At 32.4% G+C, this 8,346-nt stretch overlaps 1 long non-coding RNA gene across 21 annotated transcripts in view; it reads left to right on the forward strand.

Moving 5' to 3' along the window:
• LOC132037834 (uncharacterized) overlaps positions 1–7,687 on the forward strand; it is a 12,929-nt gene extending 5,242 nt beyond the window's left edge. The window contains exons 3-8 of one of the 21 annotated variants that reach the window (XR_009410032.1): positions 4,709–4,825; positions 5,200–5,242; positions 5,510–5,552; positions 6,590–6,745; positions 6,888–6,991; positions 7,381–7,687. This is a non-coding gene — a long non-coding RNA (uncharacterized LOC132037834). Of the gene's footprint in view, positions 1–4,708; positions 4,826–5,199; positions 5,243–5,509; positions 5,553–6,453; positions 6,558–6,589; positions 6,746–6,887; positions 6,992–7,380 lie in introns of all 21 variants that reach the window. The other 20 variants (XR_009410040.1, XR_009410035.1, XR_009410036.1 and 17 more) reach the window with 20 other exon arrangements.
• Positions 7,688–8,346: the final 659 nt, after the last annotated feature.

Raw genomic sequence — 8,346 nt, forward strand, 5'->3', positions numbered from 1 at the left:
AACGGAGGTCTAGTTTTCTAAGTCATTCCCATAATGACCTAGCCGGTCATTACACTCTAGCATGAATTAGGGAGTTTCGAAGGTGGATTATGAATCATAAATGAAGGATAGAGTTAGATGAAATTACCCCTATGAAGAATTGCCTCAGAATCTCTTGTTTTGCTCCCAAAATAGCTCTAGAACCGAGAGCAATGAGTGAGGGGTGATAGGGTTTTGAAAAAGGATTTAAGTCATTTAAGTCCCCATCGACCGCTACAGCGGTATGCAGTCCGCTACTGCCACGACGATCACTCACATTTACTATACACCGCTATAGTGGCACGACCATTGCCACAGCGATACCCTGTCATGCCGCGGTATTGGTGCCGCTGCGACGGACACCAATCACCAGAAAGTTACACAACTTCACAAGTCTCAACCCAAAATCCGACTATCACCCGATGCCCCACAGATGCAAAACAAACGTGCATACACACATAAAAATGGGCTACGAACTCACCTAAGGCCTCAGATTTCCCAATGGGGGTCTCGTTGACCAAATCAACCCCCAATACCCCAAAACCAACTTTCTAACCCAAGTTTCAAAACGGTCTCTAATGCATTGGGAAATGAACCGAGCATACCTGCAAGTCACAAATGACCATCCGGACCTCTCAGAATTGACGAATTTCCAGAAAAGATCCATTTACCCAAGTCACAATTTTTTTTTTGCTTTATGGCTTATTATCACAAAAACCAATCTAATATTAATCTGATGACCTCGAAAATCGTACCACCCGTTCCTGCAAGTCTAATATAAGCTAAATAAGCTTGGAAAAAGGTCAACAAGGTCAAAAGTACTGTTACGGCCAAACAAATCATTACAAAATAGGCTCTAACACGACGTTCATTTGAAAGTAGTGAATTTGACCGCGCTTCGCACGGTTATTTTGTGAAAAACTATATATATATATATATATATATATATATATATATATATTTTGTTAAATTTAATCCGGGTGGAAGAATCATGAAGTTGCATTCTCATATATAAAAACTCATGTCTATCAATATCATACTAAAAATAATTTAGGCGGGTAAAACACCGAAAGACAATCCCACGAAGTTTCTTTCCTACATTCCTTTTTGTGTGAGCATATTTTAAATGCGTTTAGAAACATTAGAATCCTGCAATAAAATTTCTCCAACTATAGTAAATGATATTTGGTGTGCAATTAGTATTTATTTGTTTTCCTTTTATTTTTGTTAGATGGTCAAATTTTTATACATGAATATAAGTTGTGACTTTTATATTTTGTTTCTCTATTATAGGGTGAGGATTTTATTTTTAAAGTTTTTTCTAAATCATTTCTTCCTTTTCTTTGATACTCTCTCCTTGTTTGTGATTCCTAATTTTTAATGAATTTCAGCTAGTTAGCATTTTTTATCCCTTCTAAAATGATCTAACTTTTTTTAATTTTATTTCTCACTAATTTTTTCTTAAAATTTTAAAAGTACATTTCTTTTTTCTTATAGCTTCTCTAACCATTTTAACAGTCCTTCTATAAACATAAAGCTATTTGACATTCAGTTCTTTTTCATGTGAAATTAAATCTGTAGGCATTATTATTATTTTTTGGGTCGAAAGAGAGATAATTTGTAAATTAAAGAGTAATTTGATCATTCAAAAGTTAATGATGTATCAATTACCATTTCTCATGACTTTAAGCGTCTTTGAACGTCCTTCAAAGCACAAGTGCTCCAGGAAATGCAAAAAAGAAGACGGTTTAATGATATCCCCAAAATACAAAATACTTCAGATGTTACAATCACACACACCAACCAATCATCAACCTGCAAAAAAACACAAAACCAAGTAAATGAAACCAAAAATTGAGAAAGAAAGCATCAAAAGCTAACACACTAAGCATAATTGAGATTCCAACTTTCTACGATTCAAGCAGAAAAAGGCTTCAAACACAATATTCCCAACTAAGATCAACAAAAATATAAAACATAAAAATGTAGAAATGAATAATAACAATTGACATTACAAACACAATATTCCCAACTAAGATCAACAAAAATATAAAACATAAAAATGTAGAAATGAATAATAACAATTGACATTACAAATTCCTGTGTTTTCAATTGAAAAAATCTCAAATACACATCAAAAATTTAAAATTCATACACAATCGAGAAAGTAAGAAAGAAGAAGAAGAAAAAATATCTGAATCATTGAAAAGGCATCTGAATCATTGAAAAGGCGTGACAAAACATTAATATATTAAAACGAAAGAGAGAGGGAGTTTAAGAGAATAAACAGTTAGTAATAATGAGGAAAGAAACAGATAAGTTACTTGTCTAAAATTGAGCATAGCACAAAGAAGGAACGTGTGAACTCTTTGCTTCTTTGTATGAACTTGAGAATCACAAAAGGAAACTAAAAAATAATGGTCAATGTTTTGAAAAAATGCGGCCCAAAGAGTTGAAGCTTTATTGATAGAAAAAAAATGATAATGAACTGAAGAATCAATCCACCATTATCACCAGAATTCAAGGATCATAATGCAGAATATTAATTGACTAATTAAGCTCAATGGTACGTGCATTTTCAGCTCAATATTAATTGGGTTCTGATGTATTTGCTTTATTAATTTGTTATTAATAAAAAATGAGCAATGAATTTGAAGAGGCATATGAGTTAATACACATTCATGGCCATACTCAGACATTTAGGTTCTGTCTGCTCATTTAATATTGCAATTATTTCCTCATCCTTTAATAATGTAATTATTTAGCACTATTAGATTTTGAAGAATAACTTAAACAGAAATATTAGGAGAAAGGGGCAAAAAAACCACAAAAAAAGATAAATAGCAATGGAGATAGGTTACATATAGAGTGCGCACATCACATCTTTACGCCACTTTATATTATATATAGATTATAGAAATATTATAGATAACTTTATTAGAATTGACAACCGTAACTCCAATGGTATATTTAAGAAATTGGATAAACAACTAATTATTATACCTAATTAATAAATGAAATGTCAAAATTGATCGTCCCAATTTGGCTTACTCAAAAACATAACATACGAATAAAAGGATGGTTACTCTGGCCCCTCCCTTTTACTCTAACTTTTTCTCCTTTATACACATTTACTTTTTTTGTTTTAACCTCATAGTGGTTTCACCAAAAAAACTTGGGGAAAGATTAGCAAGAACAATGAAACTGATTTTATGGTGAAGGCACATAAGAAATCTTACATTTACTTTTTTGTTTCAATTGTGTTGTTTACAAGTTAGAAAAATAATACTGAAGTCACATAAGAGATCATTTATGGCGAAAGTGCCTTATCATGTATGAGCCTTTAGGGTTTAGAAAAGCTGCCTCAAACATCACATCACACCAGGAAAAGGTATTTTTTTTTTTTCAGATTCTCTGAATCTTAAAATATACGCTGAAAGTGCTTTAGGAAAGATGAGCCTTTCTCCAAAATTTAAAATATTCACTGAAGGCACATGGATAGTAGAGCAACTTCACTGTAAATATATTTTACGGGCCATTTATTTTCAAATGTGAAAGTCAGATGCTGAAGGTGCTCTACCAGACATGCGTTTCACCATTTAGGTTACATAATTTCTGACAAACCCATTTATTGAATTTGTCCTAAAAGAAAAATCATTTATGGCGAAAGTGCCTTATCATGTATGAGCCTTTAGGATTTAGAAAAGCTGCCTCAAACATCACATCACACCAGGAAAAAGTATTTTTTTTTTCAGATTCTCTGAATCTTAAAATATACGCTGAAAGTGCTTTAGGAAAATGAGCCTTTCTCCAAAATTTAAAATATTCACTGAAGGCACATGCGTAGTAGAGCAACTTCACTGTAAATATATTTTACGGGCCATTTATTTTCAAATGTGAAAGTCAGATGCTGAAGGTGCTCTACCAGACATGCGTTTCACCATTTAGGTTACATAATTTCTGACAAACCCATTTATTGAATTTGTCCTAAAAGAAAAATCATTTCGGTTAAAAATTCGTGAAACTGAGCGGTCACTATCAAGTATTTGGTTTGGCTTTGCTTCTAAAATATTGAAACTTTGGATTTATACCCTCTTACTCCATAATCTTGAAGGTTTTATATTCATTTGTCTTACTCCATATTGGGTGTAACACGGTAAGGTTACATCTGCTCCTCTATTTTCCTTCATTTGTTTTTTCTCTCTTAGTTTGTTCTTCATTACTTGGTTTACAGTTTCTTTATTGTTGGTTATGTTACTTCCTTGCTTCTGTTGCTGCTTCTAACTTTTATTAGTTTTTCTCTTCTCCTTTTTCCTTGCACTTTTGCTAATTGATTCTTCTTTATTTTCTTGTTTTGTTTCATGTATATTTTAATTTATTTTGCGAATCATTTTTATTTTTGATTTAAAGTTGAGTTTTTTTGTCAAATTTAATTAATGGGTCTTTGATGCTAATCATCATGGTTGAGTAATGAATATGGGTGTTTGTGTTTTGAGCTAAATTTTCCTTAGTGTTAGTTTTCGATTCTTTTTGTGGGTATCTGTTAATGTTTTTTGCTTTGTTGGGACTTGGGTAGTTTCTTCTTAGATTTTTTAACATGCATGCCAGTTATTTGGTTTGATGAGTACTGATTTCATATTTTTTGGGCAATAAAATTTTAATCGCAAATTCAGAATTTCTTCATTTGCAGTCCGTTGATGACAACAGGTGGTAGCTGGAAAAAGACAAAGAAGAAATAGTCATACAGAAGGCTTTTCTTTCTCTTCTGCAACTTCGATCGGGACAACCCACTATTCTGAATTTCAAGGTAATCTCATCCCTAACAGAACTGGGTTTTATTGGTGCATTTTTTTACTTATGGTGTAATTTTTTTCGAATTTGGATTAAGAATTTTGATTTTGACCTAGAATTTGAAATTGGGGCTTTATGATTTAAGTAGAGTTTTGCTTTATTGATTTGCAATGAACTCTTCGCCTTTGATTTCTTAAAGCGTGTTTTACTCTCTTTGATTTTCACTGATTGATCAATTTATTTGTAAATCTTTGGATAGCATTTGCTCCGTCATATCGGGAAAAGATAGGAAAGAGTGTAGTTTGACTACAATTCTGCGAATTGGTTACATAAACTCCAAATTAATGAGTTTTATTATCTAAACAACATCCACGTTGTTGTACAATGCAGGTCATTCCTTAATGTATCTCACAAAATTGTAGCCTTATTTTTGGTGAGCTCAAGTTAATCTTTATTTTTGAAACAATTTGATTGAGTACCTTCTCAAGCATTAATATCAGAGTTTGTTTTCTGTTGAGCTATAACATAATTACACCAAAAGTATATGCGTAGTATTTTGGCATCAACATAGGTCATGGAGCTTCAAAATCGAGTAATTTTTTCTTTTCTTATTTGCACAAATCAAAGAAGGTTAGTAGTCTAATGACAAAATTACTAGAAATTCAAAACCACGTCTGATGTAGATTGGTTGAAGTTGCAGGATTCCTAGGTTTCTCTGTAGAACCGGCACTGACATGAATATGGTAAGAAGATCCATCAAACTCTAGCCTAAGTTTAGGAGGCCTAAATAAGCTAGGCAACTATTAGTCCTTTATCTATTTGGTAAAACTATCCAATTTTCTAACTGATCCTTGAAAACCAAAGCATATTATATCCCTATTCAATCACAGACCTCCAGCAGGCAACACTAATTTGGAATTCCACTACTAAACTATTCACATAGCTTGTCCCATAATAAAGGAGTCCACCTCCAGCACAAGTTCTCCAGATTTAAGCTCTCGCCAGTTCAAATGATTCTTCCTACTTTTGGTTGAACATCCCCAATTAGAGAGATTAGATTCATGCAATATTTGCTTTTTTAATCAGTGTTGCTCTTTTTAATCTTGAGGATTGTTGCTTGTACTTTTCTCGTGAAATATCTATTTGTTGCTTGATAATAGGATATGTTCAAGATCTTGTACAGTAAATAAAGGGAATATGTGAAAGATTAAGACGACTAAACCATCAATTAATATTTATGCAATTTATGGACCAAATAAAAAACTTTTTTAAGCAAAGAATGAGGCAAAATTGTTGTGTCTATTACTCACGGTCTCCCTTTTGTGAGAGTAATCCTACTTAAATTCATGAAACTACTCAGTATTTCTTTTGAAAGATCTGTTCGTCTAAAAAATATTAATAGTACGACTGCTGAGATTCTTGTGTCAAAGTTCTGCTTCTACTATTCATTAAGTTATGAACTTGCTGATGATCTCACTGAAATTTGATGATGGTTGGTTTGATATATTTTCTTTCATGAGTTCAGAATACATATTACTACTATTTCATGCAGTGAGGTTTCATAGGAAATTAGAAAAGGAAAATTATCTTCTGAAATAATTACTTCATGATCTATTTTTTGACTTTGGTATTTGCCTTTTCCAGTGTTCATTCGAGTTGGGAAGTTAGATGCTAAAGAAGTTCGTCCTCTGTTTAACATATTTATATATTGTGGAATACAAAACTTGAATGGATTATAACATTATCTGGTATCTTTGTTTCTGCTCTTTGCTTATGCTAGATGTTTTCTGGTTCACTGGTGTTTCATAAAGAATTGTTTTTCATGTGATTACGTGATTTATATAAGTCCGATGTGAAGGTATCACTCAAATCAACTAAAAAACAACGACAAGGCACATAGTGAACAACTACAAAGATGATTGTCGATATCGATTAGGTCAGTGAGGACTTACTGCCTTTTGGACTTCCAAGGGACAAGATCAACACACTATAAAATTTGGAGAACTTATTTGTTTGCTTATATTTAGTGTACAATTACACTCCTCTTCTTTTTTATCTTTTGTTATTTAACTTTGCAGATATTGGAGTTAAGCAAGTCAATCTGGCAATCAAATTTAATTTTTAGTGTATGTCAAATTTGATTATGTCTCTAAAAAGTTTAGTCAAAAATTCTTTAGAGAAGGTATGTAACCTCTTCTTTGAGTGCATAAAATTGCTTACAACCATATTTCTCAGTTTTGTTTTTCTTGGCATTCAATTTTTTTTTTTTTTTAGAAGGTAAAACAAAAAATCTTGGTATTCAATTATTAATGATGCATAAGCTCATAAGTCAGTGAAGTATGAAACCATCAAATACATTGTCATGATTGTTTGCTTAATGGACATAATTGTGTTTTTATCTTCAGATGTTACTGATTATAGTTTGTACATCTAAACTACCTATCAAACAAAAAAGAAGGATTGTGTCTAAACTACATTTCTAAGTAGATTTTTGAAGGCAACATTCTTGATCATTCTTCACCGAATTTATAGAAAATTGACTGATTGTAGTGACATATGTTTATTCTTCAGGTGTTATTCTACTGGAGTTCTAAGGAAAAGAAGACCAGTTCCCAGCAAAAGAGAAAGCTATTGCATGGTTGATCATCAAAAAATGATGTGGACAGCTGACTGCGACTTTAAATGATAGAAAATGTTAATCAAATAGCAAGTTCTTAGTTTGCTTGTTCTGTATTGCCACATCTTGGTTTAAACTTTATTTGTAATCATGTAGCTGTGTCTTTTGAAATATGAAGCCAACATGACAGCAAAAAAGGCAAAGGTTGAACCCATCGGGAGATATCTAAAGTTGACACGATCTTTCACATTAATAACTAAACATTATTTAGACACTGTGATTGGGCCCAACTTAGTATCATTTTAAACACTTTTTTGACATGATTTGCGTGAGTTAGCGTCAAATAGGCGCGTGAAAAGGCTATTTTGAAGTGGGGAAAATATTTTTCTCAATTTTTAACTATTATTTTTTTGGTTCTTTTCCTTATTTAATTATGGGGGTCCCACACACCCTCTTCCCCACACTTCTTCTTCTCCGAATCTCTGAAAAAATGGCAGCTTGCCAATGTTCTTATTTCTTAAAAATATGGAATTAAAAGTTGGTGGACCTTATTCAATTATTAAGAAATAGGAGCAATTATAAGAATATCATCAAAAGCCATACATTTTACTTTCATTTCTGTGTAATCTCTCATGCACAGATGCTAGCATTTGTTCCATTTTTTCGTCAAAGAAGCTGCTAAATTAGGTAAATGGCAACTTACATAGTGGTAATGGAAAAATGGCAGCTTGCTGGGGTGGGAATTTATCTCGGAAGAAGAAGAAGAGGTGGGGTAGGTGGGTGAGAGGGAAGGGTGCGGGTGGGGGGGGGGTAGAAAATAGTTTTTTTTTCTTTTCTTTTTTATTTTGGCTGCCTTTTTTAATTAACTAAAGTTTTGAAATAACTTTTCTACTCATATTTTTTTTAATAATTATTTTGGT

The sequence above is a fragment of the Lycium ferocissimum genome, chromosome 11 (genome assembly GCF_029784015.1).
Source record: "Lycium ferocissimum isolate CSIRO_LF1 chromosome 11, AGI_CSIRO_Lferr_CH_V1, whole genome shotgun sequence".
Taxonomy (NCBI): Eukaryota; Viridiplantae; Streptophyta; class Magnoliopsida; order Solanales; family Solanaceae; genus Lycium; species Lycium ferocissimum.